General features: G+C 39.2%; 1 long non-coding RNA gene across 1 annotated transcript in view; it reads right to left on the minus strand.

The window, feature by feature from the left end:
* The window catches only part of LOC137220892 (uncharacterized), a 318,969-nt gene that overhangs the window by 246,455 nt on the left and 48,171 nt on the right, over positions 1-24,343 (minus strand). Inside the window, exon 2 of the long non-coding RNA XR_010941830.1 lies at positions 15,130-15,234. This is a non-coding gene — a long non-coding RNA (uncharacterized lncRNA). The remainder of the gene's footprint in view (positions 1-15,129; positions 15,235-24,343) is intronic.

Below are 24,343 nucleotides of genomic sequence, written 5' to 3' on the forward strand. Positions count from 1 at the left end.
GAATGATCTGCCTTCTCCTAACTCTGTTAAATTGTAGAAATAAAACAATAAAGATTGTCCTATGAAATGGAAAATATAAACGAATATCAAATAGGTCAGCTAATAATATCATTTTTAAAGTATTAAAGAGTTCTCAAGGCTTGGAAAGGTTGAATTTAACTAGATTGAAGATGGCAATATACTTTAAGAAAGACTTTGGAGCAGGAGAGAGCTTGATCAGTTATGGAAGCCTTAGAGAAGATTTATCTGAAAACCAACAACATTCAGAGTACACGTGAAAACCCGTCTGGGGATGAGGATATCCTGCCGGCACAGTGAATCTGCCTGCCCTGGAAAGTATACCATCTGGTGGCCATGCCATCAAACGTTCACCTTTTCTGACTACTTCCTTTTTTTCTGATTCTAAGCTTGTCAAGAAGTCTTTTAAGAATTTGCTTCCATTTGCAGTTTGCCTACTGCATGGATTCTTGACTTCAAGATTCAAAGAAAGTTATGGCCCTCTCCACAAGGGAAAAAAAATGGTTTGCAAATATACATGCAATTTTTCATGCAATTTTGGGAGATGATTGTGGAGACCATCCTGATACCCCAAGGCCTAAAGGGGAGAATGTGCTAAGTCAGAACAATATCTGGACCTCCTGACAGTTCTATTTCTCAAGGTAAATTAATAAATTAGCATCCTGGTTTGACATTTCAGTCTCCTGTGGACCTTTTCAGGAAAAGTTGGTGTCTTTAAGTCTGAACAACTTTGGAAAACTGAGGAAAACAGCATTCTGTACGGCCAATGGCTAGATAGAGGTGGCTGGGTTTAGTGTCTTGTATGGAAGAATTTCAGTGATCAAGTGACTTTAGAAAGTAGGAATGCATCCCACATTACCTGCATCCCAGACAGTAATTATCAATGAGCTAAACCAGGTTGAATGAGTATCTGACCTTCAAAATAGTTTTCATCTTTAAATTTCACTGTTGTTAGATCTAAAACAAACAAAAAGAGGTTCATTCGTATGAGTCTGGATATCTCCCTTACCCATTAATTTACAAACTTTGATATTAGATTTGTATTCAAACAGCTTAGAAATGCCAGTGAAACCAAAAATACATGAACTTGTTAGGTAATAATTTTGGGGAGGCTCCTTGGGAGATGAGTGAAAAAACAAGTGAATGAGTCTATGTATATGAAGAATATTAAACAAAAGAAGAGTGAATGAACTTCTCAGACAAGTCTTTTGAACTTAATTAACAATTTTTCAAGGATCCCAACAAATATTAATAGCAAAAGTTTAATGCCAATGCATAATAAATAATCTTAAACATCACTGATGTCTACTTTGAAATAGCCAAGGCAAAAAAGAAAATGGTAACAAGTAAATCAGAAGAAAATTTAGTATGGGTGACCTAATCAAAGCTGTGAGTTTTTCTTCTTTCCTTTCTGTATAAAAGACATAACAGGATTTTATTAATCCACATTTTACCCAACCATCATATAAATTCAATATTGTATAGACTTCTAAAAAGATCAGCAGACATGAGAATGCTTTTCTTTCACATTTGCTGTGGCATTAATCAGATATGAAGACCAATGCGTGTACCTCCAACTTTTAAAATTTAGCCTATATTCAAAACAATCTAAGCAAAGGAATTGATTTATCATTTTCCCCCTTTTTATTTTTATTTATATTCATCCACACAGAAGAGACTTGACACATTTCCATAAGGATTAGTTTTAGGCCCATGTCTCTACATTGGCAGCCTCAAGATGCACACTGGAATATTAGAACATTTATTTGGTGGTGGTTGTGATTTGTCTGAAAGCTAATGGAAGAAAAGTGTAATATAAGTCCTTGGACACCTATGGGGAGGATCTAAGCTTACTAGGAGATGTTCCTTATAGAATTCTCTAGAACAAATATTCTTTTTAAAGTAAAACTGTAAGCTTGAATTAATAATGGTCAATATGCTAGTGACATTTTATATTATAAAAGGTTTTTATAATATTTATATTATAATAATATTCATTATAATAAACTAAATAATATAATATTTATTGTACAATAAATAATTATTATTATATAAGTATTAGATAATATTTATAATATATTATTATAGAATATTTATTTATATTATAAAAGGTTTTGAAGGACAAAAGTTCTCAAATATAAATAAAAAATCTCCAAACCTTTAACGTTCAGCTCAAGACAAAACAAAATTAAACTAAATCATACAAAACAAAATTCTCAAGAAAATAAAAAATAATTGTCAATCAAATCTCTTTTACATACTCTGACTTGACAGCTTGGATTATATAAAGATAAGGAATTTCTATTTAAACTAAATACATGAAGTCAAACTCAAGTCCCAACTCTTCATTTTCTCCTACTGAGTCTTATAAATAATTCCATGAAGACTTTAATAAACACTGACTGATTATGACAATGAGGAACTTGCTTTGAAGTCAATGGGCCCTTAGTAGATGTAAAAATGATTGCTAAGAGAGAGAAATTCCTTTCCACTTTAATAACTGTCTATAGCACTCATAGTTTGACAAGGCAGGAAGAACTATAACTCATGCATGAGAGACCATCCCTAATAAGACAGAAAGGAAGAGATGTATGTGGTGACCACAGACAGTTCAGGTTTAATTTATTCCCCAAACACTATGCTTATGCTGAAGACTTTTTAAAAGCTGAAGATGAGACTAACAAGTTTGGGTTTTCTTCTGGTGGGGAGGTAACTCTTAATATTCTTGATCAAAGATAAATACAATCCTAAAAAAGCTGTCTATATCCACAACTTATTTAGCTCCCGCACTTTCTTTTACTTATTATCCTCTGGATTCCCCTTCTACCAAACATTTACGGGTCTGCCACTTCACTCCCTTTGTGCCTAATCCAATAGACATCTCAGTCCTTTTCACACTTGACTCCTAGGTAATATTTGACATTCCTGATCCCTTATTTTTTGAAATACTCTCTCACTTTTATTTTCCTTCTGTTTTGGATCTTTCCTTCTCCAGCTCATCTCTAAATGTTGATGTTCTTTAAGGCTTGGACCAAAACCTCTTCACTCTACCCATTCTACCTGCATGATCTCATCCAAGCTAGAGATCTCCAGCCTATGTCTACAATCAAGATCTCTTAGGCATACATCCACACGCCTAACAAATTCTGAGGCCTCTTTAATGTTCTTTAAGCTTACGAAATGCAATTCAGCCAAAGCTGAAACTTATCTGCTTCCCCACAAACTTACTCTTCTAGATATGTTAGGTAATGGGAATTCTAATCAGTTGTCCTAAGCAGAAATCTGAGTTAGTGGTGAGACTCAGGTTTCTCCATATAATACCCAACATAATCATAGCTTCCTCGGTATTCTTGCTAAAGTGTATATCATGATTCTATCTCCTTAAAAATCTATTTCTGATTCTCCGCTGCCCACGAATAAGGCTCACTTTAATATTACATTCAAAACCCTTTACTGACATCAAACTAAGTTTCCTGTCTTGCCTCTTTCCTCCCCTAAGCCCCTGTGCTTATTAAGTCAGACTGAACTGCCTACCATTCTTCAAATATGCCAAGAGTTCTCACATCTTTACGCTTTTCCCCTGTATTTTCTCTTCTTAAAATACCTGTGTACTCCCGTCAAGCCTTATTCATTCCCTAAGACTGAGAAGAAACACATAAGCCCTCAGACAGAGCTAATTCCATCCTCCCATATGGTACCAAAGCACTTTGTTCAATCTTCCACTCAGCACTTCTGTATGTAGTAGTAATATGTCTGCCTCACAAGCTGGAATACAGGCGCCGTGAGTGTAGGTACTCTGTTACTTATATCCTTAATGTCAAATCGTGTAGCAAAATTTTGGTGCACTCAATAAACTTTTAACAAATACAAAATGTCAGCAGTAGCCTCCCAGTTATCGTAATCACAAGCCTATCATGCTAGTGACATTTATAGGTCCATCCTGACCCCAGAGTAAACACTCAGGTTCCCTTCTTGTCTCTCATTTGTGAGCTCAGGTTATATGTATCTTACCGGTCCTTTTGCAGTCGAACTTTTTGATTCTAGGGACCCTCGTTTTCAGGGGAGCAATGACTCCATCGGAAGCTGATTTATGTGGCTTCAAGTAGGCATGACTTAGAGGGGCGATCCTAATGGCACTTTCTGCTCACTCATCCAACATGTCTCATTCAGCTGTGGCTCACAAGGCTATAAAAGTGTCTCTGCCTGCGTGATGAAACACGGCTACTCCAAGTACGGCAGAGATTTGAAAATAAAAAGTAAATCTCCTCCTTGGGTGGGATCCACATTATCATGCAATTTGTAAGCTGGCCCACGTGAGCCCATTTCAGGCACTTTTAGATCAGTGGAGCAGCTATTAAAGTGTCATCAAAGCATTTTTGACGCCATAGAATTAATCATGAAATCTGCTCCTGCCAGCTCACTTATCATATTCGAAATATTAATTTAGAGCAAAATTAAATCGGACACCCACCGACAGCAACATTTTGCCCTTCAGAACTCCCCTTCATATTGATTTATTAAGGGCTGCCAGAACAGTGTACCAGAACAATTCATTATTTCTTTCTGGATGTTTCCGTAGGCTTACAAATAGTCCTTGGGAATGAGAGGTGTTATCTGACAGTCCTCTGACGGGGGTATTTTTCAATTTGCATAACATTTGGGGGGGTTTATTGCGATTTAAAGAAGTTTCATTTTAGTATCAGAGGCAATGGGTGATTTGCTTCAAGAAGTTTTAGAGCCAGGGTGGTCATCTGACTGTGGTGCCAGTCAGAGATAATATAAAACTGAGTGCATCACTGACTCCACTCTCCAATGTGATGAGGTGCCGTAAAACGCAGAAAGGAAGCATAATGTATCCTTTTATGAACTATGTAAATATTCTTTTTACTTTTGCTATTAAGATCTCAAATACCTGCATGGGCACTTGAATACCATGAAAGTTTCAAATGATTAGCTGTGGCAATGCTAATTCCAGGCTGTAAAAGCAAACAGTCCTCTCTAATCCTGAGACAAAAGGCCTCCATCCCCAGACCTCAGAGAGTAATCATACTAGCAAAGCCACGGAACAACCACCCTCATGAGGCCCAACTTCACCACCTCATTTGTGTAAATAGTGTCGCAAACACACATACAAATTAGAGATCGTCTTGTTTGAGTAACAGGCTGCGTGCTCATTCATTCCGTCATTCAATGCGCTTTTAATTGAGTCCCTACCGCCAGGCACAGTTCTAAACCCTGGCCATACCTTGGGGAATGAGACAGACAAGGTCGCTTACACCTCAATTGAGGCAAGGGGAATGGGGACAGAAAATAAGAAAGAAACAAATAGACAATTGCAGGTGCTGTGGAGAAAATAACATAGGGAAGGTCACCATGGGATGGAGAGAAACTACATTTTCATTGAGCAGTCAGGGAAGTTCTCTATAAACAGCTGGGAGAAGAACATTCAGGCAGAGGAAACAGTCAGCATTAAGATTTTTGCTGGAAAAATAGGAATCAGTTTGTGTGTATAAGAAACAAAAGAAAAAAAAAGCTGGAGTGACTGGAGCATGGTGTGGAGAAGAGAATGCTCGGAGATGAGGTCAGCTGGGCAGTTGTCAAATCCTTTGTGTCTTGTGTACATATAATACGGTTTATGTTTTAAAATATCACCCTGGGGCTTCCCTGGTGGCGCAGTGGTTGAGAGTCCGCCTGCCGATGCAGGGGACACGGGTTCGTGACCCGGTCCGGGAAGATCCCACATGCCGCGGAGAGGCTGGGCCCATGAGCCATGGCCGCTGAGCCTGCGCGTCCGGAGCCTGTGCTCCTCAACGGGAGAGGCCACGACAGTGAGAGGCCCGCGTACCGCAAAAAATAATAATAATAATAAATAAATAAAATATCACCCTGGCTACGCTGTGGGGAAGTACTTTAAGTCTCTATTCTCATATACTGCCCACCACCACACTATTAGGTTACTACTATCGCCACTCCCATTTTAGAGAGGGTAGGCAGAGAAGCCAAAGGCACAGCTAGTTAGTGCAAGAGCTGACACTCAGTGTCCTTAACCACTGTGCTCTGCCATTTCAAGTGAGGTACAAACATAATACAATTATTTAAAGCTTCTTCCAGATCCAAAGCAATCAGTACCCCACTGTCGTAGGTGAACAGATTCTGTTTAAAGGAGGTCTGTTATCCCACCCTCAGCTGGGCCCACAGTCCAGCACACAAAGCCAGATGTTAGAGGGGGATTCATGGTTGTTAGCATTTGCCTTATGTATTGAGGTGCTCCTATGTTGGGTGCATAAACATTTATAATTGTTATATCTTCTTCTTGGATTGATACCTTGATCATTATGTAGTGTTTTTCCTTATCTCCTGTAACAGTCTTTATTTTAAGGTCTATTTTATCTGATACGAATATAGCTACTCCAGCTTTCTTTTGATTTTCATTTGCATGGAATACCTTTTTCCATCCCTTCGCTTTCAGTCTGTATGTGTCCCTAGGTTTGAAGTGGGTCTCTTGTAGACAACATATATATGGGTCTTGTTTTTGTATCCATTCAGCCAGTCTGTGTCTTTTCGTTGGGGCATTTAATCGATTTACATTCAAGGTTATCGATATGTACGTCCCTATTACCATTTCTTAATTGTTTTGGGATTGTTTTTGTGGGTCTTTTTCTTCTCTTGTGTTTCTCGCCTAGAGAAGTTTCTTTAGCATTTGTTATAAAGCTGGTTTTGTGGTGCTGAATTCTCTTAGCTTTTGCTTGTCTGAAGAGCTTTTGATTTCTCTGTTGAATCTGAACAAGATCCTTGCTGGGTAGAGTAATCTTGGGTGTAGGTTTTTCTCTTTCATCACTTTAAGCATATACTGCCACTCCCTTCTGGTCTGCAGAGTTTCTGCTGAAAAATCAGCTGATAACCTCATGGGGATTCCTTTGTATGTTATTTTTTGTTTTTCCCTTGCTGCTTTTAATATTTTTTTCTTTGAATTTAATTTTTGTTACTTTGATTAATATGTGTCTTGGTGTGTTTCTCCTAGGGTTTATCCTGTATGGGACTCTCTGTGTTTCCTAGACTCAGGTAACTATTTCCTTTCCCATGTTAGAGAAGTTTTCCACTATAATCTCTTCAAATATTTTCTCAGTCCCTTTTTCTCTTCTTCTTCTGGGACCCCTATAACTCGAATGTTGGTGCATTTAGTGTTGTGTCAGAGGTCTCTGAGATTGTCTTCAATTCTTTCATTCTTTTTTCTGCTCCTTGGCAGTTATTTCCACCATTTTGTCTTCCAGCTCATTTATTCATTCTTCTGCCTCAGTTATTCTGTTATTGATTCCTTCTAGTGTATTTTTCATTTCAGTTATTGTGTTGTTCATCTCTGTTTGTTTTTTCTTTAGTTCTTCTAGATCTTTGTTAAACATTTCTTGTATTTTCTCAATCCATGCCTCCATTCTATTTCTGAGATTCTGGATCATCTTTACTATCATTACTATGAATTCTTTTTCAGGTAGATTGTCTAGTTCCTCTTCATTTATTTGGTCTTATAGGATTTTACCTTGCTCCTGCATCTGTGACATAATTTTTTGCTGTCTCATTGTGTTTTTTTTGTTTTTTTCTTTTTTTTGATGAGTGGGATTGTGTTCCTGTCTTACTGGTTGTTTGGCCTGAGGCTTCCAACACTGGAGTTTGTAGGCTGTTGGGTAGAGCTGGATCTTGGTGCTTGGATGAGGACCTCTGGGAGACCTCACTCTGAAGGATATTCCCTGGGGTCTGAGGTTCTCTGTTAATCCAGGAGCTCCCACCTCATGAGCTTTATCCCGACCCCCGGCAAAAAAAAAAGGTGAACAATAACAAAGTAAAAAATAAAATTTGATTAGGAAACTCACAGATATGTTAGAAAGAATATAAAAATTAAAATATAGATGAAACAACACTGGAAGATAAAACAGAACTACAATAGTAAAAAAGGGGGAAGAAAAAAAAAAAGGTGGAAAAGGCCTTGGCTGTGGAGAGCGGGGGCCTAAGTGGGGTGGGGTTTCGGTGGTGGGCGGGGCCTATGCTTAGGACCCACAGGGCTGGAAAAGGCCCTGGGAGGTGTGAGGGGCTGGGGCTTCCGCTCAACGAAACAGAAGGGGCCCTGGTGCACCTCCCACCTCTGGTCTAACAGGGCAGGGGACCCCACCTGGGAGCCCAGCAGGCTTCCTGGGCCCGATTGGGTGGGTCAAATGCCCTCTGCTCCTTCTCCTGACCCTCTGGTCCTGGAGGGCCCCTCCCACCTGCCTCTCCTGTTCTGCCCCAGCCTTCCTCCTATGTCCCCAGGACCTATGCAGCTCAGAGGTGGCCTCTGAGGTTACAGGACCTGGCCGAGAGCAGGGCAGACTTCCCCGGCTGATTGGGCAGGGGAAATTCTGGTCATGCTCCCCCCTGATCTGAGCCCCTGAGGGTCAGTCACTCCAGGTGTGGGAACACCTCCCCCGTCTCAGCCACCCCTCAGCAGCGCTGGTCCTGTCCAGCCTCCACTTCTCCTCCCCCCTCAGCACCCCCACATCCTACTGGTTCACTTGGGGGCTCCTCCCATCTCCTTGGGCGTTGAAGTCCCCCCAAGCATCCGGCAGGCACCCTAGTGGAGGGGAGACGCGTACTCTGTGTTTTCCTACACTGCCATCTTGACTCCGCCACCCCCACTTAACTAATTGTACTCTTCACCATCCTGCTATAAGATATATATATATATGTATATATATGTATATATATACACATAATGTGATGAAAGCATAAGATGTATTATACGGTTCAAAAAGGTTTCCTTTAGGAGCTTTTGTCCAATCTGAAATTGATCATTTTCTTTCTTCTCATTCAATTTCTAACGCCAGCAAAAAATTTTATCTAACGTAACAGAAATAGCTTTCTCTCCTCCAAGTTACTTTCCTATTTTTAGTGGCTCGGGATCCTTCATCTTTCCCTGTAGTAAATATTTATGGGTTTTTCTTTTGATCTCTGTGGGAAGAGAAATACATAGAGTAAAACCACAGGAGACTCCTGAGGTCACATGTGGTCCAGAAGAGGAAAGCATGGCCCTGGGATTGGTCTCAGAATGCTAGGGATTAGCAGCGAAACCAGAATGCTCCCTTTCCTGTACCGCATTTTATTTCCCTGAAACATCCCTCAGTTGCTGCCTACCCTGAGATACACACTGTTCCCATGCACTGAATGCTGTTTTGGAGCATCATGCCTTTGAACTGGCTGGGTCCTCTGGCTGGAACACCCTTCTTTTCTCTACCTGACAATTCTCAAAAGTCTCCCTGTCTAAGAAGCCGTATTAGTCTCCTACTGCTATGGCAACAAATTACTTAAGACAACACAAATTTATTACCTCACAGTGCTGGAGCTGACACGTTCAAAAAAGACCAGCTTGCTCTTGGGGAGCATCTGTTTCATTGCCTTTTCCAGATTCTTGGCACCACCTAAATGCCTTGTCTCTTGGGCCCTTTCTGCACCTTAAAAGCCTTCCGGGTACCTCATGCCTCTCTCCTACAAGGTTCTTTGTGATTACATCAGACCAACCTGTTGTAACCCAGGATGGTCTTCCTATTGTAAAATCTTTAACTTAATCACACATGCAAAGTTCCTTCTTCACATGTACAGTAACATATTCATGGGTTCTGCAGATAAGGACATGGATATCTTTGGAGTGGAGGGCATCGTTCTGTCCATCACAGAAGCCTACACTGATTTTGTACTCTAGAGTAAAGCTTTGCCATCCTTTGGCAACAAGACAACCTTAGCTGTGTGCTCCCTGCAGAGTCAGGTATAGGCAGTTGCCCAAGATTCTTATCCAAATTAGAACAATGCTGTAAATGTAATGAGGTGGTGGTGGGAATTGTATTTGCCAGAAAACCTCCCAGGAAGGAAATCTGTTTGCTTAGAAGAAGCACTTTGATAAGCTACTTAGAGGGCAGGGAGGAAGATGGGGCTCCCAAGGAGCCCCAACACAATGTTTTCTGAAGAGGACTCCAGTTTGTAAGTGGGCCTCATCCTTCTCTGCCCCTTCCAACCACCGACTCAACCCCCTTTCTAGGTAAACAGTGAACACACATTGAAACAGTATTTGTTGGAAAAGAAACCAAACTATTAGTGGGTACAGAGGGCCAACATATCCCATTTGGGGACCTATCTAATATTTCAGGGCTTATCCCTTTGCTATAATTTTCTTCATCTGTAAAATGGGGATAAAAGATTTTCTTCATATGTTGTTGGGAAGACCAAATATATAAAATGTTTAAAATAGTGCCATACACATAGTGAATGCTTAATAAACCTTTACTATCCTTACTGGGCATTACTCTGCTTATATGAGGGCCATCTGATTTGATAGGCTGTGAATTCTTCAAACCCAAGTGTTAATCATTCCTGCAGTAACTGCAACTCACTGTCCCATACAATAGCTCGTAGCCACACTGGACTATTTATATTCACATTCAAATTAATTGCAATTACACAAAAATTTAGAATCCAAGTCCTCAGTCACAGGAGCCACATTTTAAGTGCTCCGTAGCCACATACGGCTGGTGTGGTGGACAACATAAACACAGATCATTTCCAACATCACAGAAAACGCTACTGCAGAGCGCATTCAGTAAATACCCCATGTCAAGGAATACTGTAAGATCTTCAGAGGGGACAGGGAAAGTTTAATGTACTCATAGACTCACACATATGTGATAGTCATAGTTCTTTTATGGTAAATCTTAAGACCATAATAGATCTAAAATTAAATAGGATTCTCAACTCTAAAATGAGTATGTTCCTGGGGCTTTGAGGTTTCTTGTATTATGAAGACATCTTTTTCTGGCCTCTACCATCTTTTTTGGCACTAACCAGCCAAAAACTATTAACCTCCTTGTGGTAATGACACCACTTTCTCATAATCTTTAAAACTCTGAGTGGATTAGGTGAGACAAGAAAAGAGGACACATATAGTTCAGGTCATACTCATATTATCCAAGATGCACGATATGCTATAATAGTCTGACTTTCAACATATCACCTAACATTACTCTCACATTAAAAAAAAAAAAAAAAAACTCCACTCATATTTTCTCTACCTAGCCCCAATGGTAGTATAGAATTTATTTCTATCGTAGGCACTCATTATATAGAATTCAACAGGAAGAATGACAAGTTTAGTCACCATTCCAATATTCTGCACCCACAGCAGATACTGTTAATCAATCCATAACATTCTCCATACAACCCATTGGCTTGGATATGGCATCAGAATCCTTCTCAACACTAGGCTCCAGGTGGCATCGACCAAACGGTTGATATTGCCATCTGAGTTTAAACCTACTTGTCATTCCTGGGTCAAAGGGTGTTTAGTGGATAGAAAGAATCAAAGAAGCAGAGGAAATCCAACTGTCCCATTTAAACAATGCTACTTTCTTTAAGGCATACTTAGGTTTCATTTCTTTTCCTTTTTTAGTATAAGAGAAATGTTCTTTAACCAAGAACTCAGTGGAGCAACAGTGCCACCCAATGGCTTGTTAGGTTAGTTTTGCATTTAACTGTTACCATTTTAACAGAGAAACTGTCTCCCACAGATAAAAATGGGAACTGGAATTGGCTATTAGTTGCTTAAGCTGCTATTCACCGTTTTTCGAAATGATACACACACAGAAGGTAGGAGGCATCCTGAGAAATGGAATTGTCTTATAACAGAACCCTCATCACGTTTCCACTATCAAATCAAACAGCTCAACACAAAGAAAGGCTCCATATGAATTTATAAATGAACAGGACGGATTTTCACCTCTCATTTATAAGTGGGTGGAATGGACAACAGTTGCCCAACACCTCCATGCCCCCCTCCAGGTGAGCGTGGCTCTTTTTTCCCTATTTTCTTAGAAATCAGTATGCTAAATTCACCCTACAAGAAATGTTAAAGTAGGTATATGTATTGCAGCATTTTATATGCAAAAAAGGAGTACAAAGGCTATGACAAGTATTATAAATAGAACTATTATTTAGTTTAAAAGCAAGCAGAATTTATATTTCACAATCGGAGAGCACTCAAGCTTTGAGATTCAAGTAAGCAAAATAAATCTGAGCTTTTTGCACTGTGAAATCGAAGCTCTAACTCTATTAATAGAAGAGGTGAGTAATAGATTTCCCTGGTTGGATGGTGGTGGGTTTTTATTACCCAATCTTCGTGATCTGCATAGCTCACCAAACACTTCCAAAGTGAGGTGACAGGGAGTCTCCAGGCACTGAGATTACATATTGTTAGTGGTGGCGTTTTTCTCCCTTGGAGGGACTTATTTGAAGATCTAGAGACATCCCCACAGGACTGGAGAGCCCAAGGAAAGGAAAAAGTCTGCTCTTCTTTTTAACTTCCAATCAATCAGGGTGCTCATAAAGTCTTTTTTTTTTTTTTTAAACTACATTGATGTTTTTTAAAAAAAAAATTCCAACAGTCAAACAGAATGAGTGGGTCCTGGGTTGTTCTGAATTTTTTTTTTTTTTTTTTTTACGGTACGCGGGCCTCTCACTGTTGTGGACTCTCCCGTTGCGGAGCACAGGCTCCGGACGCGCCGGCTCAGTGGCCATGGCTCACAGGCCTAGCCGCTCCGCGGCCTGTGGGATCTTCCCGAACCGGGGCACCAACCCGTGTCCCCTGCATCGGCAGGCGGACTCTCAACCACTGCGCCACCAGGGAAGCCCAGTTCTGATCTTTTTTAATGCATAAAGAGGTGACACACAAATACGTATTACTGTTTACTAGTGACTGCTATAATTAATCATTTTTGAAGAAAAATAAAATTCCCAATCTGGCATCCATTTGTGGTCAAAGGCCTTTTGTCCAGAACTTCTTTATTCAACCTTTGTTCTCTTACTTCATTTAGTTTTTGTTTCAGTGACTTAGGCTGTATTTTGCCAATAAATATGATTAACTGGAAAAAGACTCTAGCTTTGAAAATGAAATGTATAGGCTGAACAGAGGCACAGAGGAAATATTTTATGCTAAGACTAAAAATATGCCCCGAGTGAATCTGAGAAGACTATTCAGTTAGGTTCATGCTTCTTCATTGTGTCAGGAGGTAGGAAGTTCAATTAGAAGAAGTTCCACGGGTTACTTTGATATTTTTTTAAAATAATCATAATTTGTTCTTAGAGTGCTGAAACTGTATGAAACTACGTTAACGAGAAGCAGGGAAACGTGAGCCGTCGGTGTGTGAGATTTTAGATCAGTGAACTTACACTTTAATCCCAGTTCAGCCACAAATTACGTGGATTTGAGTCAATTACTTAAAGCCTATGAGCCTCAACTTCCAAATCTGTTACATGGAAACACCAAAAGCACAAATCCATAATACTGTTATGAGGATACATGAGTACTGTCCATGGCGAAAGAATAGAATATTAAGAAACTCTCCAGCCCTCCAACGTAACTGGAGTGGCAAGAGATATGAGAAGAAAGGAAGACTCAAGTTAGAAAGTGACTTGTATCCTAGAAAGTAGTCTCAGAAGAAAGCCAGAGGTAAAGAAGGAAGATGAGGAAGATTGCGGGCTCCTGGGTCAAACCACCTACATTTTAATACAATTTCACCACTTCCCAGCATCATAATCACACATCTCCAAATCTTGGTTTTCTCATCTGTAACATGGGAACAGTAATAGTACCGTCGCATAAACGATACAGGACACACCGAGGAAAGACACAAATAGCTCTTACATACTGCATAGATCAGAATAAGCATTAACTAAGCAGGAACCAGAAGCAGAATTTATCTTCACTGTGGTTAAGGTGATAGCATATATGCTTGTGCCTGTGCTTATTTTCACTGAGAGAGGCAGAGCTTAGTAACTGTCACATCACGCAAAGTTAAATCAGCTTTGTGGAAGACAGAACAAGTGGGACCATGACCTGCGGGATCCATAGTAAATTACTGAAATTCATAATGCTCTTTTTAACCTAGCCATTCTTCACGATAAATGCTGTTAGGTTCATACGCTTACCAGGTAGGTAGTATGGGGGAGGGAGACAAGTTCTGCTTTTAAGGAGGAGGAATTCTAGTTCAGGAGACAGAACCTTCACACAGTAAATGTCAAGTGAGGGGAACCCATAACCAACACTTAGACAGATGCTTTTGCACAGCAGGAAAGACTCTCAGCCAGACCATCTGGGTTTGATGACTGGCATTGCCAGGTGGTGCCACGTAGGAGCTGTGTGACCTTAGGAAGGTTACCTAACTCTATTAATTTACTGTTGACATCTATGAACGAAGGTAACAATAATACTTACCTAATTGACTTGTGCAGAATAAAAGAGTTAAAATACATAAGGGACCCGGAGCATATTTTGTGTTAAATAACTATTTACTAATACGCCTACTTCCACTACTAGGAATAAAGGTTCACTAATAAAGGCATATTTGGAGCCAGATGTGTTTCAGAACTTTTCTGATGTTAGAATGACAGCATGGTACGAACACCATATATTACACAATCCTTCCAGTGAATATAGGACAGCCCCTATATTCAAAATATTAATATTTCTGCAATATGAATTTTCACAACTGTTAGCTAAATAAAGACCTATAAAGAGACTCCTGTCCAGCAAAGTCAGATTTTGCTGATAAATGAGTTCAGATCAGGTAAGATTTTTATCACCAGATGAGTTTTTAAAAGCTTTTAGCTTCCAGAGCTTTTTGAATTTTGGCTTTGTGGATCTGTACAACTATGAACATTAGAGATTGGGAAGGCTTCAGAGAGGGGCATTTTTTCCTGGTTGCTAAAGAAGAGTAGAGGAATTGCAAGCAAAGGAGATCTGTGACAGACTCTCAGGTCGAAGTGAGCAGAAACCCCATGTAAGATAGAAGGGGCAGAGGGAGAGGTGAGGCTGGGGTCAAATCACCTGATCCCACCCCCTACAACTGTCAGAGATCAGACAAGTACTGGTACAATAATAGTGTTAATTCTCTTGGAATAGTGCCACATCTTTAGACTTAACGTATGTAGCAGGGACTGTAAACCAACAGGTCTAGACATCCAGTGGTGGTCTTGCAGATGTGTTTGTTCTGCTGACACAGCGTTTAGCTTTTGGAATGTGGATACTTCAGGAAGGGTACATACCTGCCACTTGCCACAGATGGTCCCATCACTCTCCACTGTCTTCACCCAGCTGGATTCTCTCACTTCTATCTCTCTGGTCTCTCCTGGCATTGGAATTGTTGACCCCTGGTTGGCAAATAAAAGAAAATGACTGTTTGAAATGAGTCCTGAGATTTTAAATGATCAATTACATGGTTGAATTCATCTTATGGTCTCTATATAGATTGTAGAGAGGTTCATGCCAGCTCTCTTGATTAGCAGTGGCTTTCCAAAATGCTGCATTTATGAAGACCTTTTAGGCTGCTGTCAGGCTCAGTGTTACAGGGGAGTAGACGGAGAACATTAATCTGGCCTATGTTTTACATCACTTATTCTCAAAATATAATCCAGTGAGTAAAAGTAACATATTACATGATCTTTTCCTGTTCTATCCAGTATGGTACTCACTAGCCACATATGGCCACTGAACGCTGGAAATGTGACTAATCCAAGTTGAAATATGCTGTAAGCATAAAATACATACTGGATTTCAAAGGCTTTGTACAAAAAAAATGTAAAATATCCCATTAATAATGTTTAATATTGATTACATAGCATAATGATAATATTTTTATATATATTTGATAAAGTACATTATTAAAATTAAGTTTACCTGTTTTGGTTTCTTTTTTTAACATGGCTGCTCAAAAACTGGAAATCATATATATGTCTCGTATGATATTTCTATTGGATATCATTATTCTATATTATATATGTTAATGATATAGTAATATTAAAAGTGATTTCTGATCCTCATTTCTATTATTTGGGCAATTTTAATGACCTAGAAACCCAATCAAATTATTATTTTAGCCAAAACCAAAAAATATTTCCTGTTAACTGTTTTTAGAATTTTTTTTGGCCACGCAGCACAGCATGTGGGATCTTAGGTCTCCGACCAGGGGTCGAACCTGTACCCCCTGCGCTGGAAGGGTGGAGTCAACCACTGGACCACCAGGGAAGTCCTTTCCTGTTAACTCTTGATAGGAAAAAGATGAAAATTTCCAGCAGAGGCTCTCCTGAATTTCATCCCCCAATGAACTTTCCAAAGTTCCCTCCCCATCACACCCAACACCAAATGAGAATCACTGCTCTAGAACAGCTCAAGGGCCAAGTCCACCAGCCACATGCATATGTTTGCACACTGTCTATGATTCCCTTTGCACTAAAATGGCCAGGTTCACTGAGTGTGACAGGGAGGGTCCCCAAAGTCTAAACTACGCACGAAGTTTTCCTTTACAGAAAAAGTTTACTGACCCCTGCTCTAGAGTAACAATTCCAAATGAGCTTTTCTAAATTTATCCTCATAACAAACATTTAGATCAGTTTACAGATGCAAAAAAAATTGCTTAGGAAGAAGCTTGAATCATCAGTGTTACAAACCACTAGTACACTCAGGAATAAAGCATTATTTTTCAGCTTCTAAAATTCTTCAAATTGTTTCTTGGAAACCATGCTTTGTAAAATGTGATCCTGGGGGCAATTAGTAGACTGAGGGTTATTTGAGGGTGAAATAAGGAAACAATACAGGGGATTACTTCGGTTCGTTTGCTCTGCTAAAGATGCCATAGAACTTCATATTTTACTGACATGTTTCCAACTTAAGAATGGACATCTGAATTAATGGTAAATTACTGAGAATTTCCTTACATCGATCATACGTATCCTAAAATAAACTTTTGGCTGCTTAGCTAATAGATATTTTTCTAAGTTTCTATGGGAAATTGAGGATATTATTGATATATTATTACCTTTGTCGTAACATGCCATTTTTTTTTTCTCATAAGTTGAATCTAAATCTCCTGATTTTTAGAACCCATTAGAGAAAGCTTCTGGTTTACGGTTCATCATACAAAAAGTACGCAGATCCTATGTTAAAACTGGCATTGTGCTTAGAAAACTACCCTCTGGAGGCTGATAAAGCACTGTCTCACCCTTCTAAGACCTAGTTTTCATATTAAAGGTCGCATATGCTCATTTTCCAATTTTATTAGCTTTCTTCACAACTGGTTAAAAATGGAAAGAAAAGAAATTACAATTCTAATTGTGACTCTACTTAACTAGTTCAAACTGATTTAAGTATGAATATCTGAGAAGCCTGAAAACTCAACAGCCATTTAAAAGTCTATTTGAGCAGTAGATCACAATTCCTTAGAGAAATGGAAAGGTGCTTTAGAGTCTAATGCTTCCTTTTGAACTGTATATCACTTTTTCCATTTAGAATTCATTTGAATGCAGAGATCGAGTTAGGTTCTTTTCGTTGGAGACACTCCAAATATTTTTACAGTTATTTGAATACCATATTGACAAGCCCATTATATTTACTCGTCCTAAAACAAATAATTTCCACATATTCTAAGCTTTAAAATTCTCCAGTACAAATTATTAAAAGATTATAAAGTGTTCGTCTGTGTATTTTTAAAGGGAGGGATTTGTGACTTCTTAAAAAAGGAAAATATTTGAATAGCAGTTATAATTCTAGTATATTCACAAATCAGTCATTAAAATGCATAGAGCAGAGTTGTTGCAGCTGTATACAGCTTTTATTATTCAGACTGCTAAATGGGTGAAACATATATTTTAATTTAATGTGTAATGCACAACTCAGAATGAACCAGAATGATTCTTCCTCCCCTCCCTTTCCTAAGGAGCAGCTAGAGATCCTTCAACGGGCTGGTGATAATTTCTCCTGGACAACAGCCAGCCGAGATTTATTGAATATGCTGGCATCTCTTCATAAAACACTGCAAGAGCTGGCAGAAGTTTAGTGAAAAAATCAGCCCGTAACATTTCTACTTTTATTCATATATTTTCATGGAGAATTTAACTGCTAAGCCTTCAGCTCTGGTTACCAATTATGGCCCAATGGGAACTTCAGCTCCTATAGAAAGTTAACAAAGAGGGGTCTTCCCATTTCATTATTATGAGAATAGAAGACTTGGGTTTGACAGTGGGGGTCGGGAGGGTGCGCATTAAAGTCCTGACTAAAGGGAACTACAAAGAACCACCTCGATGTTACTGATAAAGGGGAGGAAAAGGTAAAGAAAGGGTGTTTATTCTCATTTAGTGACCGCAGAAGTCAGTGAAGGTATCTTTGAAAGCAAAATAAATCATACGATATGACTGTATTCAAAAGGTTGTGTTTCCTCTATTTTAAATAGGCCAGACTCTTGCCTGGAGGGCTCCTACCTGGAGAATACTATTGTCTAGTTAATGGTCAAACTTTCTCTCCAGCTAGCTGGAGTGCCATCTTGAGCCTCCCTGCAAAATAAAGGCCCTCCCCTTATATTTTCAGAGCAAACAAAATCCCATTTATAGCTTCTCATAACTCTACAAATACTTGCAGTCTGTTTTATTTCTCTGCTGAAGTGTAAGGTTCTCTCAGATGCAATTCATTCCTTTCTTAAGGTCTCCAGCAAGCTCTCATTGGAGTTCTGTACTCTACTTCTAGAGCACAAATCTCAGTGGTAGTGCTTAACTAATTTATTGTGTTTAATCAGAGACTCTGAAAAATAATTTTCTTGTGTCTTTCCATGTCTAGAGATTTATACTGGTGCTCAGTCTCTTAGAAAGGACAGCACTAAACTTCACATTGGTTATGTTGGCTTTTGGATTTAGTCAATTCGTGACCGTATCAAGAGAGGATTGTATCTTTAGCATTCTGGGTAATTTCACCATAGAGAGGAACAAATTCGGGCAGAGAGTTTAACAGTCTTAAGAGACTCTGATCTTGACTTATTGAATCACTGAAGCAAACCATGACACACAATAGCCTTCAAATCTGTGAGACTCTCTGTGCTCTCTCAGCCTGCCATTGCTGTGTGGCAGGTGCCTGTCATGGTCTAAAGTCCTTTTCTTAACCTCAAGATGTCCGGATTGAACACAAAGGCACAGGCGTATCTCTTCCAATTTTTTATCATTTTTAAGTCATCAGTAATATGGCCCTATCTCTCCTATGTGTAGACTGTTTTTGAGACATCCTCAGTACTTATTCATGTTTTACCCACTACTTTATAGAAGGGATTTGAGGTGTCCTTATAATAAGGGAGATACGTCTCATGAGTTTAATAAAATATAAAAGGAATTCAGGACCATGGAGAGGTAGAACATGGAAATATGCTACCTCGTGGAGCATGTATAATCAAAACTGGCTTTAACACATGACTTGATGCTTCTTGCTGACAGTACAAAAGGAACACAAGCCATGATCCACATGGTTCCTTTCCCTCACTTCTAAAACATATTTATCCTTCTTATCCACATCTGTGTGACTTTGTAGCCCAATTGCCTTATTATACATTCAAAGATCATCATTTCATCACATCAATTTATCATAAAAGAAAAAAAAATAGGAGAGGTCAGTATGAGTACTCTTACTAGCATCTTAATTCATATTCCTTTATATGTTAGAGAAAAATCGGATCCTAATCTCTTCCAAGACCATGCCTGACACCTGTGCTATTGGTTTTATTCTACTTCTGGAACCTTATTCATCAATTAGCTACTTGCTCTTGCATCCTAAATTCCTCTCATCTCTTTCCCTCTGTCTTTAAATATTACAAGTCTCTCCTAAAAGGAAAAGCTTCCTTCCATTCAGCCTAATTTTCAAGCCTACTAACCCCATCCCTTTGCCTCTTTGATTATCAAACTTCTTAAACGAATAGAGTATTCTCACAGACTGCTCATTCTTACTTCCTTAATCCTCTGGACTATTGTCAGAACTCCCTGACGTTTATCTGGAAAACCTTGTCGATGACTCCCTGTTTGCCCAACTCAAAACTTCCCCCTCTGTCCTCTTCAGTCCTCGCCTAATTTATACCTGGAATATCTCTCTTAGTTCCTGCTCCCAACCTCTCCTCTTGCTGATGCACTGTCTTTATTTCTATTAGAGTTAACTTTCTAAGCAAAAGTTGGATTATATCACTTGGAAAACTCAAGATCAACCTCAGCTACATTTTACCTCAACTCTGGACACTCCTTATATGCGCGTGTGTGTGTGCGCGCACACACACACACACACACACACACACACACCCCTAAGACACACACCCAGACGCTGCTTTAGCCATTCAGAGCTCATGCCACAGTGACACTGCTCTGCAAAGAATATCCTTCCTCAACTTCTCCATTTGGCAAACTCCTGTTCCTTGGTTCTCCCTGACCCTCTCTGTCCCACCCTGAGGAATTAATCCTGTGTATTACCAAGGTACCCAATTAGCCTGCATGACAGTTATTTGTTAATATGTCTCTCTCCTCCAAAATGTAAATTCATCTAAGAAAGAGAACTTGTCCTACTCCCCTTTCAATCTCTGGTAATTCAGTCTGTAATAAATATTTAGCAAATTATCATGTTACTCTAATATTACTATTCTGCTACTGACCCCAGATATATGTACATAGGCAAATTTATAATATAGATGACTTTGGTCACTCATTCCATCCCTATAGTATTGTCAACTATCCTTAGCTGATCAGAACTTATCATGGGCATGTTTTCACTATCTACAGCCTAACACTGAAACCTGGACCGGAAATGGCAATCCTAACATTTTAACAATATCACTATCAACATTTATTTATTAACCGTTTGATATTTGCAGTGCCCTGTGCTAAGCACTTTTCATCCTTTACCTCCTTTCCTCCTCAAAACAAGCCAAAAAGAGGGAGTGACACCAGCAAGGTGGTGGAATAGGAATGCCTTCACAGACAGATTCCATCAGTAAGAAATCCAGAAATGAGTTAAGAAGCTCCCATGCCTCAAATGAGCAAGAAACCAGCCACACTGAAGCTGGCAGGAAAATCTGAGACACCTTCTTTCCAAAATCCCTATCCCTAGCATAGCATCATATGATTGGGACCAAAAACTCCATTTGCCAGTTTCTCCCAGGGGTGGGGAAAGGGTTCACTGTGCGTTCAATGCCCCAACTTTTATGGGACTACCCAGACAACTGGCTTCCATGTAGCATCTCTCAGAGCACTGACGAACATGCATACTATAGCCCCCTGGGGCCAGTGAGAACAGTGATAGTGGTTTGGGCTGGCAGTCATCATAGCCACTCCCCCTGGCTCAGCACATGTTGAGCTGATGAAAAACCCAAGCTCCTAGCTTGTCCCCGAGGAGGGGAAGAGTTGGACAGAGCGTCCAATGACCCAACTTACCTGAAGGCCGCCTGAGGAATTGGCCTCAGTCTTGCCTCAGTATTTATCTAAAAATACTGATGTGACCCAACAAAATCTAGATGCCTGAGGCCACTAAGAATAAAACAGACTCGACAAGCACAAAGGTTTGAGAGACCCAGAATCTCTGGCCAGGCTGATGAGTGGGGGTCTTTTCTGTATGAAGCGAGTCCATGAAGATTAGGAGAAGTCGCTACTTGTCGAATGTGCAGATACCAATACAGAGAGTGAAGAAAAATGAAAGAACAGGGAAATCAGTTCAGAGGAACAAGATAAATCTCCAGAACTGACCCTAAAGAAGCAGAAACTTGACAGAGAATTCAAAATAACTGTCATAAAGATCCTCCCTGAGATCAGGAGAAAAATGCCAGAACAAGATGAGAATTTCCACAAAGAGACAGACAACTTACAGAAATCACCTACCTGAAGAATACAATAAACGAACTGAAAAATTCACCAGAGGAGCTAAACAGCAGACTAGATCAGGAAGGAGAGAGGATGAATAAACACTGAAAATTATTCAGTCAGAGGAATACATTGAAAAATATTAAAAAAGAATAAAGAAAGCCTCAGGGACATCTGAGATACAATCAAATGGACCAATATACACATTGTGGGAGTCCCAGAAGGAAAAGAAGAGAGATAAAGAGGCAGAAAGTGTATTCAAGGAAATAGTGGCTGAAAGCTTCCCAAATCTGGGGAAGGAAATGGACATCCAAATGCAGGAAACCCAGAAGATCCTAAATAAGAGTAACTAAGTCAAATACCCATTGAGAAACATAAATTGTCAAAAGGCAAAGGCAAAGATAGAATTTTGAAAGCAATAAAAAGAGACGTGTGATGTACAAAGGAACCCACATAAGACTCTCAGTGGATTTCTCAGCAGAGAAGGGAGTAGAATGATATATTTAAAGTGCTGAAATAAAAACACTGCCAACCAGGAATACTATACCTGGAAAAACAGTCTTTCAAGAACAAAGATAAAGACTTTCTCAGAAAACAAAAGCTGAGGTAATTCATCACCACTAGACCTGCCTGACAAAAAATGCTAAAGTTCTTCTAGTAGAAATGAAAGAATGCTAAATAAGACACCAGCATAAGAAAGTATAAAACTCACTGATAAAGGTAAATATATATATAAATACAGAATACTGTATTACTGTAATGGTGGTGGGTAAATCACTTTTAATTCTAGTATAAAAATTAAAAGACAAAAGTATTAAAAAATCACTATAACTAACAAATCTGTTAATGGATACACAGTACAAACAGATGTAAATACTAACATCAATAACTTAAGGTGTGTGGGGCAGGGGAGTAAAGGTGTTGAGTTTTTGCAAGCAACTGAAGTTATGAGCTTAAAATAGACTGTTATAACTATATGGCATTTTTATGTAAGCCCTATGGTAACCACAAAGAAAATACCTATAGAAATTACACAAAAGAAAAAGGGACAAGAATAAAAGCCTATCAATACAAATTAAAAAATCAATGAAACACAAAGGAAGATAGCAAAAGAGGAAAGGAGGGACAAAAGAAATACAAAAATAAAACAAAACAGAAAACAAGGAACAAATTGGTGATAGTAGATCCTTCCCTATCAATAACTACTTTAAAAGTAAATAGACTAAACTCCCCAATCAAAAGACAAAGAATGGTTGGATAGACTTTAAAAATTCAATTACATGCTGTCTACAATAAGCTCACTTTAGATTTAAAGACACACATGGGCTGAATGTGAAGGGATGGGGAAAGATAATCCATGCAAATGGCAACCAAAAGAGAGTAGGATTGGCTATACTTACATCATACAAAATAGACTTTAAGTCAAAAACTATCAGAAGAGACAAAGAATGGTATTATATAATGATAAAAGGGTCAAATCAACAGGAAAGCATAACAATTTTAAATATATATGCAACCAACATCAGAGCATCTAAACATAAAAAAGCGAACAGTGACACAACAGAAGGGAGAGATAGCAATACAATAACAGTAGGAGACTTCAATACTTTACTTGCAATAATGGATAAAACAGCTAGGCAGAAAGTCAACAAAGAAACAGCAGACTTGAACAACACTACAGACCAAATGAATCTAACAGACATGTACAGAACATTCCTATCCATAGCAACAAAATTCATTATTCTCAAGAAAACACAGGATAGATTACATGTGTGATACTGTGATATAAGAAATATATATTTTGGTCTTTGTCCAAAGTTCCTAGCATATAGCTACTAAACCCTTGTAATTTCCTATATAAGAGCTTATAGGGACATGAGTTTTGTTTCCAGTTCCTAGAATTGCTCCAAAGTAATAAAGGTGAAATGGGTATCTTTTGCTATTCATAACGAGTCCCTTTTAGTAACATCTGAGTTTATGTTAATGAGGTGTCTTTTGAAAATCCTCTAAGGACAGGGGCTTGTTGCCAGAGGCATCAACCATATGATTAAAGGATTGGAACTTTCAGCCCCACCCCCCAACCCTCAGGGAGGAGAATGAGGCTGGAGGTTGAATTAATCACCTATGATCAATGATTTAATCAATCATGCCAACTTAACGAAGCTTCCATGAAAACCCCCCAAAGATGGGATTCAGATAGCTTTGGATTAGTGAACACATGGAGATGCTGGGACGGTGGCACACCTGGAGAGATCATGGAAGCTCCTTCCCCCATATCCTGCCCTATGTATCTCTTCCATCTTGCTATTCCTGAGTTACATCTTTTTATAATAAATGGGTAATGTACTAAGTAAACAGTTTCCTAGGTTCTGTGAGCCACTCTAGAAAATTAATAAAACCTGAGGATAGGGTTGTGGAACTCTCCAATTTAGCTGACTGGTCCAATGCCCAGATAACAACTTGGACTTATGATTGGCATCTGAAATGGGAAGGGAGCAGGCTTGTGGGACTGCATCCTTAATCTGTGAGATCTGATGCTAACTCTAGGTAGACAGTGTCAGAAATGCGTTAAATTATAGGATACCCAGCTGGTATTATAGAATTGCTTGGTATG

Source organism: Pseudorca crassidens, chromosome 3 (genome assembly GCF_039906515.1).
Source record: "Pseudorca crassidens isolate mPseCra1 chromosome 3, mPseCra1.hap1, whole genome shotgun sequence".
NCBI classification, from domain to species: Eukaryota; Metazoa; Chordata; class Mammalia; order Artiodactyla; family Delphinidae; genus Pseudorca; species Pseudorca crassidens.